Source organism: Glossina fuscipes, unplaced genomic scaffold (assembly GCF_014805625.2).
Source record: "Glossina fuscipes isolate IAEA_lab_2018 unplaced genomic scaffold, Yale_Gfus_2 28, whole genome shotgun sequence".
In the NCBI taxonomy this organism is placed as follows: Eukaryota; Metazoa; Arthropoda; class Insecta; order Diptera; family Glossinidae; genus Glossina; species Glossina fuscipes.
In genome coordinates, this window is record NW_023998423.1 from 7,298,203 (window position 1) to 7,310,501 (window position 12,299).

The following is a 12,299-nucleotide window of genomic DNA, read 5'->3' on the forward strand; positions in this document are numbered from 1 at the left end:
TTTCTTTTGAATTCGCTATACCTCTCTTTGATTTGTAAACAATTTCACATGTTTTCTTGTGAATTCGCTATACCTCCCTTTGATTTGTAAACAATTTCATATGTTTTGATTAGCAAGGTGGCATTGGCTTTAAAAATTTCTTCAAACACATCGTTTTTCATTAATTTTTTTTTTATTTACACTTGAAACTCAACTAAAATAAATTAACAGTCGAATTCGATTGCCTCTTAAAAGTAAATTTTATATTAATTAGTATTAAAAATTAGTATAAAGTATATAAGAAGAAATAAGGAAAAAAAAATTATTAAATAATAATTCATGCACAAATAAATAAGAAAAAGGAAAAAAGCATGTACACAATTAACATAGAAGCCCACCCACAAATAAAATATTAATAAATATTATTTTAGTTTTTAACTAAGTTTATAATGGTGTTGGGCCAACGGGGAGCCAGCCATTCAAAACAACTGGCAATGTGCCTATCGCGGTTCCTCAAGGGTGAAAAGGGGAAAGGGGAAAAACCGTGCCAGAAAGCCGATACTTAGTGAACCCCTATCCCTTGGCAACCGATACAATAAACAACATCAATTAATTTTCGGATCATTATGAGATATTAAGTTTGTAAAGTTAGTTTAAATACGACGTGGGGGGGACAATAAAGCTTATCTCACTAAGTAATGTGGACGATAGTACCATGCTGGAATGGGGAAATATAAGATTTGATAGCAAAATCTAGATGCTGAGTAACAATTCGCTTAAATAATTTATCTAAGACACTCTACTTGGCGATGCGTCTATCTATACGTGATATCTATTTCCAAATTTTTGAATTGAAATAAGGGGCCTAGTCTTCTAACACAAAGGGAAAAAACTTGATTTTAAGGACTGATTAAAACACAATTGAAATGAAACCATATAGCTCGACAGAGGATGTTTTAAGTATACATGATGGAATGCCATCATGTCCAGGCGCAGAGAGAGACCTTAAACCATCTAAATCATCATTTTCTGAAGTGACCAAGTTAGGAACCAAAACCGAGCTAGATGTCGGATACGGATAGTTGACAGGTGAATCGGAGTTAGCAATCGAAAAATTTCGTCGCATGTAGAGATTCGAGGTTTCAAAATCATTAGAGGACTCAGAGCCATTGGAAGAAACATGTGAATTATATATGGACATTTTTCTTTTGGAGTTAATAAACTTAAAAAAATATCTAGGATTCACAAGAAATGGCGATTTTTTCAACCGCAAGTGTCTGCAATAATATTGCTGGTTGAGGTAATTAAATCAATGGCTTAATGCAGAATAGGTAAAATAGTCGTAAGCAGAACCGCTTTTTATAAATTGTTTGAAAAATTTGTTTTTCCTATTTTTGTAATATTTAATTGATCGGAACGGATGCAGAAATAGCTAGGTTTAATACGTTAAATAACGAAAATGTTAAGGTTTCAATATTTCCACTTTAACCTCAATTTATTGGCACCATATAAAAAAATCTTGCGGAAGAAGATTGTTACATACTTGATATGCAGTTTAATTATGTTTACGTTGCTTACACTATATTTACTTATGCAATATTCCTTTGAATTCCTTCCTCGGTGCGTAGTACGTAGTGCAAAGTACACTTACCTGAGTATCATGGGGATCCATTATGCCATTATGGCAATCAGAAACTGTTTTTACTATTCTAGACCTTAGTTGACCATCATGAGCCTGACGTACATTTCTATTCAATCGTAACCTTTACAAGGCGGTTAAATTTTTTGTGGGTTTCTCATGTTATTGTTGTTTTCCTATCGCTTTTGATTGTTTTCATTTCACTTTAGCGGAATACCATAAATTATTGTTGGGCTGAAAATTAAGCATAAGGTATGAATTCAATCACAATTTTGACGGTAGGGCTACGCTCGACTCAAGACCCATTAACGGCTCTACGCTGGAATGTGCTCATAATACCGTCATATTAATCACACAGTTCTCTTTCTGAGTCAGTCTGTTACAATCGATGTTTCATTGTCTATCGAAGAGGATTTTCTAGACCTTTTGGACAACCCTTAGCTTGCTGCACTTTTGTGACGTAATAATAACTTTCTAATGTGACATAATGTTTAATAGTTAATGTTTGCAGAATTTTTTTTTTTTTTTTTGAGTAGACATATAAGGCATATACATCCCTTATTAACTTAGTCCATTTAATCGATAGAATAATTCTTTTGTTATAAATTATAGAATTGCAAATTTCACTTGACTAAATCCAGATGTTATCCCTTGGACTAATGTATTCCAATGGAAGGGCTAAAACATGAATGTTTTTTAAGCTTAGTGCAGTATTGATACCATATATGGTAGATGGTCTTTTACAACAAGAGATGTCATGTTAAATCACTCGCACAATAGAACCATTTTTTTACAGTGTCTACATCCATAGCTTCAATTTCGTGTCAAGAAAAGTTAATCAGCATAGTTTGACAGGCGGGCGGTAATTGCCGAATCCGTGGAGATTTTGGAAAAAATGGCCAAACTATAGCGCCGTAGGAACAATATTGCTTGTTTAAGTTTGTATAAAAAGATAATGATCCTGTTCCGGCATTTCCAGCACTCAAGCACCGAGTATAGAAGGAAAAACTTCTTAGTCCGACTCGATCGTGGTTATTTTATACGGCAAATTACATTTGCGCTACTATATGTTATAGCGGGATCAGTTTAAGCTAAATCGATATTTTATTATAACAAAAGATTTGAAATGTTCTGAATTGGTATGGGTCTGTCCGCCTATCTGGTTGATGTTTTACTAATTTTTGTTGCGAAATATAAGTAATAGTAAATTTTTCGATTTTATGAATCGTCTCATAGAAATCCTTTTTAATCGGACACGTCCTTGGGCCAGAACATCTCCATGCACGAAATGAGTCGTCAAGCCGTTTAAGACTCAGAGTGCATCGTTACTGATTTAGTACACATACACCAGAAGGAAGTATATCGGACGATCCAAAAAGAGCTTATAATAGAAAATAGGGATTCGCTTAACTTAAATGACTTCGGTGGGGATTTTCTGAAAGTTTTCATCATTGTCGTAAATTAGAGTTTTGGAGAAATGTTCTTTCCTGGTATTATTAAGCGTTTCTTTGGGCTTATCGAAATAAAGCGCATTGTCGAGATTCCCAGTCATTGACGTTTGTTTTTTTTTTTTTTTTTTATTATTTTTTTTAATAAGATTCTTTCATTTATTCATTTAAATTTCAATTTTCTCTGACGGAAATTAAATGCTAACCAATGATTCAATCATATCACATGCCATAAGATCTTTTTGTTCATACAATGACCGACAACAAATGTGCGATATGCAACGAATCGAACATGCTCTACAACTGTGTAATAATAATTAATTTTTTAACAAAATTATTAAATTCACGCAATAGCAAACGAATATCAATGTACCTAAAATACAATACAAACCGTCTGGAAGGGAATATTGAGACGAATGACCATTGATCTTGGACTTTATGTGGTTTCTTTTCCTCTTTAGCTTTCATCATTTTGACGTGACTGTGTTGTTCTTTATACATTTATAATAAACAACATTTAATTGAATTACCACAAACATCAACAAGTTGATGATGATTGAGTGAGTTACTTACAGTGTGAAAAAAGGTAGAGTGCTTTGATGATTTAGCAAGACAGATGTAATCAATTTGCACACATTAAGAAAAATTGTAATGGTAGGAAACTTGTTCTTATTGCTACTATAACTAGGTGTTTTCACACCTTGGTGTCTTGTTTATTTGCAGAGTTGTGCTTGTGTCCATCGTTCACGGTCTTTACTTTTTTTTAATGGATGTTTGGTTTAGATGGTCGTACACAGAGATTTGTTCTTACTTTTCTTTCTTGTTTTTATATTACGATAACGTAGATTGACTTCGTTTTGCCCGATAGAAGACGGGAAAGATTGGAACGATATAATGTAAGTAAAACTAAATTATAAATGAGGACGCACTCATATTTGCATATACGAAGAACGGATAATGTTGCAGTTGAAGCAATGTTGATCTAAATTTGGATGCTGGGAATTCAAAAGTCACTCTAAATCCAATATAGTACATTTGTTGTTTGTTGCTTGTGCTTCCGTTGTTAATAGCCTGTAGCCATTGTCACCATTCTCGTCTTCATCAACCGTGGCATTATGTACATGCTCAGTATGAGTTGTGAAGAGATGTATGAGGTAAAGAGGATAACTTTCTGCATTGTGAATTCATTAGTGACGATGCAAGTAGTTGCTGGAGCTATTGTTGTTGTTGGTGCTATTATATTGTGACAACTGTTTGACGTATATATATATATATGTACATTGAGGAATTTCATTTCATTGCATTTCATTGTCAATGTGAAATTGAAAACGTGTTTTCATACCCGCCACCGAAGGATGAGGATTTATTCATTTCGTCAAAACATTTGCAACACCCGTAAGCAAGTATCTTCCAGACTTAATCAAGTCTTATGCGGTCTAAGTTCTTTACGCCTTTTGAATATCTGCCTGCTCGCAAACATGAAGGCATCGACTTCGAACTCAGCAAAAACAGTGAAAATTCTTGCGCGTACGTCAAGTCGTGTCAAAGGAGTTTTTAAAAGTAAAATAAAAAAAAAAAAATAAACGCATTACACAACACGATACAATTTTGCACATGTATTCAATAGGTGATTGGGCGGCCACGCCCTCTAAATATAGTAGTGTATTGAAATTTCATATTCTTTCCAATTTTCTTTTTTCTTTTCCGGAAATGTGTTGAGCATAAAAAATTCGCCCACAACCGAATACAATTTTCTCTTTCTTGATAATCTTTATTTGCCTTTTAAAAGGAATATTCTCCTCTAAAAATTTATACGTATGAATATGCATGAGTTATCATCAATATTGCGAGGAAAAAAAATAACAAAAGAATTATTACTTGAAATAAGATAAGCAGAGCCTATAAGCCTTTTGTACACCCAAGTTATCCTATATATATATATATGACCGTATCTTTGTGCAGCTTTTCCCACTATATCATGCAAATTTTAACGCATTGAAAGGCATTCGTTTGGAAATTACTATTTAATTGATAAATGAGTACAAACACTCTTATGTCCATAAAGATCTATCAACATTTGCTTGCCTGTCATGCACATATCTGTTACGTAACAGTTAAGCAAAAAGATCGTTGTGAGGTGAAATACTTTTAAAAAATGTAGTTAAGAATTTTTGAAGAATATTTATACCGTATACCGACCAGTCAGTCGGACGTATTAATTTGAACTCTTTCTACTATGCAAGTCTGTTAATGGATATGCAAACGTAATTATCAACTTGTTCTGGCTTAGTCTAAAGTCTACATACACAAGCGGGTGGCAGACCAGAAGATTTTTGAGCCATTTGTGTATAAAAGATTCCAGCAATTATTTGGAACAAAGTTCTTTATTATCAAAACTTCTCGGCATAAGTGGCAAAGTACTAATATTTCGGCATTAATGTGGCAATTTTGGATCGCGCTGGGCCAATTTTTTCAATCCCCTCTCATATAACCATCGCTAGAGAAACTCAATTTTTATGTGGTGAAAACGTGGGGTTTCCAATACTTCATTTTGATAATTGGCTGATAATAGTAAATTTGAAAACAAGTTTACATCATCGAATTTGGACCAGGTGGCTATACTTTTTGGAACAACAATACACGAATACTACTCTTTCTTTCCTTTCTTCTGAACCCATAACGCTTTCTTTTCATTATCGTGGTAGTATGTTCAGACGTCATCCCCTGAGTGAGTGATTAAGTAAATAAAAAAAAGGTCTTCTAGCGTTCTTCAGATTTTAAGCGAAGTATGTTACCAGATGGTAATTACCCTTTCATTTATTCGAATAAAGTGAAAGAGGATATAAATTATATTTCATCCAAATTGTCGCAAAGGTATTGTTCATTTTTGAAGGCATAGTATCACCAGAGAATATGTTCAGCACGGGCGAAATGACGATCGTCTCATAACTTCAAATATGACGTTTGGTAGTTTTTTCAACTTGTTAATATGCCATATGGTTGCTATAATTTCGTTAAAATAATTATTTTGCTTACAGATGTATTGTGAAGGGGTATATGTGAAGGGATTAATGAAGGTTCCTGTCGCAGAGAGTAGACCCTACGGCGCCCGTGGCACACGAAGTGAGAAGGCCACATAGGTCATCCACGCCACATAGGGAACGGGGCGGTTATCGGGTAGTTTCAGATCAAGAACATTTGTATGGCACATTCTTCCCTTCCTTGACGATAGGCGAGGCCTATCTAACACCTCAAACATTTGAGTTGCCGCGATTTTGGGAGCAACCACAGCCATCGCGCAACTCCTCAAACGGCCCCATCCAGCATCCAGGTGGAAGACCCACACTATACAGAGTCTGCTACAGAAAAAATTGTAGCCAGCGATTCCGTGCAAAAGTGATTTTCTCGGCAACCTGAACTCCATGGTACATTAATTAATTTAATTATTGTAAAAGAGAATACACATCCCTTCTCTGGCCGATTCAAAACAAAAGGAAAGTTTCAAGGAAACGAAAAATTCGATTTTGATATTTGCCTTTGGGTTGTTTACATTTGATTCGGGAATAGAAAAAATACAAAAAATCGCGAAATTCTTGAATAAGTACAACCCGAAGGCAGTTACTATGCATGCTAATCTTCAATATTATCCACAAGCCATTCATCTAATTTTTTTCCCTTTTCTTTCACATACATTTTCATTGCTATGCAGAAGCTAAAAGGTGAATGTTAATCTGAAAGAAGAAATAAGAGAAAGGGGTGGTAGGAAGAGGAGGTGAGAGCGAAGAGCGGGGAATAGCGCAATGCACGCAAACATTTACAAACGTATATCAAAATCATTTGGATAAAAAGTTGAAAATAAAGCACAAATTAAATGCATTTGTAACACAGACGATAAGAAAAAGAGAAAGCATCGCGAATTCAAGGTATAATAGATTAAGCTAATATGAAAAACTTCCGCCAATGCTGATGTGGTAGCCGGTAGCCGAAGCAAATGTAACTAGCAGCAATGTCTGACTAAGCGAATAGAATATAGAATATAGTGTAACTTTAGGTATTTACGCATTTACTTGCATACACATGCATACACATATTTATTGTCGAGGTTCAAACAAATTTAAATGCTTGCTTATTGTCAAGCATGCAAAAGTAAAAATTTACCTAAAGAAGAGTGAATATTGAGGTACCTTAAGGCCAAAAACCTTAAGGTAACCTATTTGATATCCAATAAAAAGTTGTGCTAAGGCGAACACGGAGGGGGTGAGATGTGAAATCCATACTGTTAAGTTAAATTTTGCGCAATCAGTTAATGTGCTTTAGCAAAAGTTTCACTTACGAATGAACCGACTTTTTGTCTACGGCATTTATAAGATTATCAAGCTTAAAGTCCAGTCAAAGCGAAGGGGACGAAGTATGAAATGCTAATAAATTACAGCTTTTACTTTACCCGATTAAAGCGCGCAAAGGAAAAATAAGTTAAATTCAGCATTTCTCTTTAGTTCTTTCTTTCGTTATCGCTAGAGTATTGTACTTGTATTTGTGTATTAAGTGTAATTAAAATGAAAATGTTCCGTTAAACCGAAAAGTAGGCAAAACATATTTTATATGCAGGACGAATGCAATTTCCTTTCGTTGCGAGCAGCAGAAATTGTTTAGGGCGTTCAAAAGGAAAACAAAAAAAGTCGGAAAATCCATTAAAACATTTTTTTATCGATAGCGAAAATAGAAAAAGGACGCAAGTTCCGCTAATGATGAAAATAAATAAATTTTCTTTTTTTTTTTAAAACTAGAAAAAAAAAATAAAAAAAATAAAAAATTGCTTACCTGTTTTTTAAACATTTTTGCAGAATTTTTTATAATTTTTCTTACCACAGGTGCAACGCCTACATCTATAGAGGCAATAACGTAATCCTGCTCTTCACCTTGCTTCGATTTATTCTATCCTACCCATAACTTTCTTTAACCTACCAAAACGATTTCGCTTACTTCCTTTCTTAAACGTAGTTCTTTTTCCGTGCAGATGTGAGTGCTTATTTTCCATTCTATCTTTTCCATTTTATTTAAACTTTGAAAACTTTATAATCTCTTAATTATTTGTCTTATGCCAACTTAGCGTAATTTTATTGATATCCTCTAGTCTTGTGTTGTCTATGCTCCCCGTCAGGTACTTAGCACATTGGTTCGTATTTCTTTTCTACCGCTTTTCTAATATATATATATATATATATATATATATATTTTTTTTTTTTTTTTGAAAAGTATTTTTTTTTTTTTTTTATTAACATTCGCTATCCTCCTCAACCATTAGAGGAAACCTGAGCAGTTGGCAGTTATTTTATTCTTGCCGTGCATGAAAAGCATGACTACATATTTGTCATGGGCGAATAAGTACACTGTATGATTTGAAGTCAAGTTGCGTTCGGAAGCAGAAAATAACCGCAAACTCATTTGTTTAATAAGGAGATAGTAGTAGTATAGAATGATTTTTGCTGCTTATGCAGCAGAAAATGCCTTTCAGTCAAGAGCAAGGAAATAGCGATGATAATAATCAACAATAAAAAAATTTTTTTTTATTTACTTTAGAGTGAGTTTCGAATATTCAGCATATGTTTAATCAAAATTAATTTTTGCCAATTTTTTTTAACATTGTTCAATAAATACATAATTCATTTTGTAAATAAATAAGTTAAAATGTGATAGGCGAGCAAGGACGGCAATTAAATACCGTGTATAACGCACGTAGCGCACATGCCTTAAAGCACTTCTATTCATCTATTTTCATTATTGAATATCAAGCATTGATGTCTTGTTCACTATTCATGAGCATCGTGACAAGGTGGCCCAAAACGGGAACCTATGTCGTCCAAATTTGTGAAGACAATAGCGTCTTTTAAAAGGCGGTACTCGCATATACCGCAGGTAAAATCTGGAGTGGCTCAAGGCTCTGTTCTTGGCCCGCTGTTATTTTCAATGTAGTTGAACAGCTTCTTTAGTGTGCTTGATTTGCACGCTTTTTTGCAAATGATATTCAGCTGTTGTTTCATGTTGCAAATAATTATTATTCATGACACTTTAGATCGAGTTGAACGTTGGATGAAATCAAAATTCTATGGTTGTTGAATATTTTAAAATCAAAAATTATGAGTCTTGAAACTATGGATCCCGGAGATATGAGAATTCAATTGGGAGGAAGTGAACTAGAATTTGTGGACAAATAAAAAATTTTGGGAAGCTATTATTAATCAAGGAAACTTGAGCATTCACACAGCATTGACGAAATCTATTTGAGAGTTTGTTTCTGTACTCTTCGACGGCTGTACCGCTTCAATATGTAAGGTATAAAATGGCCCATGCCCTGGTGATGTCGCAGATAGCTTATTGTATGAAACTATATAGCTACGATGGTAATGTTCATAGACTTAAGAGAAGTGATGAACGAGATTGCTAGGTTTGTGTTTGGCGCAAGGCATCATAATTCTGTTTATGGTCTGGTATGGAAATCGCCATTACAGTCACATGTCGCGGCATGTCAGTAACTTCTTAAAATTTTCTTTTGATAATTTCCTGACTATAAGTTATCTTACACAAGATATCTTACAAAGGAAATAATCAATAATACACAGCGGGTTTTGTCTTAAAGATTTAACTTCCAAGTCTTTCAAGGACTTATTGCACAAATACTTATTGCCTTACTAAGTAGCTCCGTAGTGACTCACTCTACCCAATGAACTACGATCGTTCTCCTTTTCTACGTCCCTGAACAAAAAAAAAGCTCATCGAACATTCCAATGGAACTTTGATCTAACTTTATTGTATCCATTGTTGACTTTGGATCTTGGTGCGTCTTTCTGGTTGTTAAACCTTTTAGGCACTAAATGTTACAGTTTGGAGCTGCTAACAGAAGCAAGAGTGTTATAAGTGTTATTTTTTGGATTCAGAGTTGCTGTATATAAAACAAAGCATGAATATGCTGCATTGTAATATGTAGAAAGGGTTTTTTATATTACGCAAGGGTAACAAACAAAAAATAAAAAAAAAAAGAAGAAAATTTAATAAACGTAAATTCCTTTTCTCGCTTATCTTCACAAGCCTTCGTCGTTAAATATCGAATTTTGTACATGTTTGTTAAACATGAACATGAACTTACTTGCCATAGGAATGCTCGGATCTATGTGGCTCAAATTTAATAAAGTGAATTCGTATGAAAAATCGCTACTTTGAACCAATTGTCAGCATGAAATACTAGAAATTAGACTTTGCAGCCGTATAGAAGCTGCAGAAGAAGAAGAAGAAGAAGGGTGGTATCAATAAATGGACTCATTGCATTTAAATTTTTTGGAAATGGAAATTTCTTGAAGATTGTGATTTGAATAGTGGGATTGTCCTAAACCGTTCTGGGTGTTGTATACGTTCGCACAAACTTAATATATCCTTGTCGCAAGTGGTGTACAGTATAAAAAGACAATTAGTTGTTTTCAACAAAAAATAGAACGAAATTCGATGAGAAACATTATTCTTCGCTTATAGTTACATAGTGAAATGCTCGTGGAAATGTTTGCGAATGAATGCGTGACTCCACGTGTGTCAATATATTCGGTGATTGCATTCATTTTGGCCAGCGATTTCTAACGGGAAAAATGAGAAAGTAATGCGAAGGACAATGTGCATAACAAGTAAATTCGATGATTTTTATCTTCCTCTACATAAAATAACAGTTTTCCATTTAGTATTATTGAGTTACACATGAAACGTTCAAAATTATGTTTTCGACGTTCATTACTTTTATTTGCAAAAAAAAAGAAAAGAGGTTTCTGTTGTGTGCTGTGACTGGCCATGAAAAAAGGACATACTCTAATACTGTCAAGAGCAACAAGTCATGGATTAGTCCAGGAGAGCCATCCACATCGACACCGAAGTGGATTATTCATGGCCATAACGTTTTGCTGTGCATATGGTGAGATCAGTAAGGTGTAGTGCTGCTGAAACCGAATGGAACTGTTACTGCAGATGTATCTCAGATTCAGTCTGAATTTAACAAGTTCAACGATATATTGTTGCAAAAAAAAAAACAGCAATAGCGGTTAACAGACGCAAAGTTATCCCCTTGCAGGGTTGCAGTCTGACAGGAATGTTCTGCCACACCTATCGCACTCATCAGACCTAGCGCATTGTGATTGCCACTTGTTCAGATCGATACAGCATGTCTTAGCTAGCACGCGGTTCCGCAATGTTGGGTCGATCATTGAATCACTGTGAAACCAATATAAATTTTTTCGCTACGTTATCGCCATGTTGCCAGAAAGTTGTAGAAAATGGTGGAAAATATATATAGTTACTATATATTGTACCAATTTTTCTCAATAAATACCTTTATCAAGTGAAAAAGTGGCTAAAATCAATGCAAATATCTATTATGAGTAAAAAAAAATATTACACGAACTCGGGGCAATTTTGAACAATGAAACAATGTCCGAGCAATATACATATATAATAATATATATATTTATATACATAATAATATAATTCCAATCTTGTTTCACCATTGTCATCAGCTGTTAGTATTGAGAAAACCATTTATCAAAACATCAATGGATTCTTCAGAAACCTTCCAACCTGCAATTGTTGGCAAAAATATTGCAACAAAAAATACTTACTTTCTGACTGCCTAGACCTTTCCTCAATTTGAAGAAGAGCATTTGTAACAGCCAGTGCCGACCTATGGACAACCAATGTACTCTCTGTATTTTTATCGTCACTAGGAAATTAGCTGATGATGGATACTAGGTCGAGAAAGAATTACATAAAAATGAAAAGTCATAAACTCAGTTAATCCTGCCAATCATATTTCGTTAATCGCTTTTTGTTTAATGTAAAGTGTGCCTGTGAAAAAATTGCATAAAAATGAAATATTTACAATTACGATTAATCTTGTCAATCATATTCCTTCAATTCCTCATTCTTTACTATAAATGTGTGCGCTGAGAAACATTTCCACAAGTTGAATTGTTAAAATAATTCAATTAGGAATTTGTTGCCAATAGTAGTAACTAAGTCTATGGACATTTTGAAAGTATTCACAAAAAGTTAGTTGTAAGTGCTCATCTTTCTCTGCTTTTCTTACTTTAATAAAGGAATTTATTTATTTTTATTTTTGTTTCGGTTTTACTAAATGGCAACAATAATAATATTGTAATAAAGTAGATCAGTAAAATGAATGTTAGGAAAAAAAAAATATT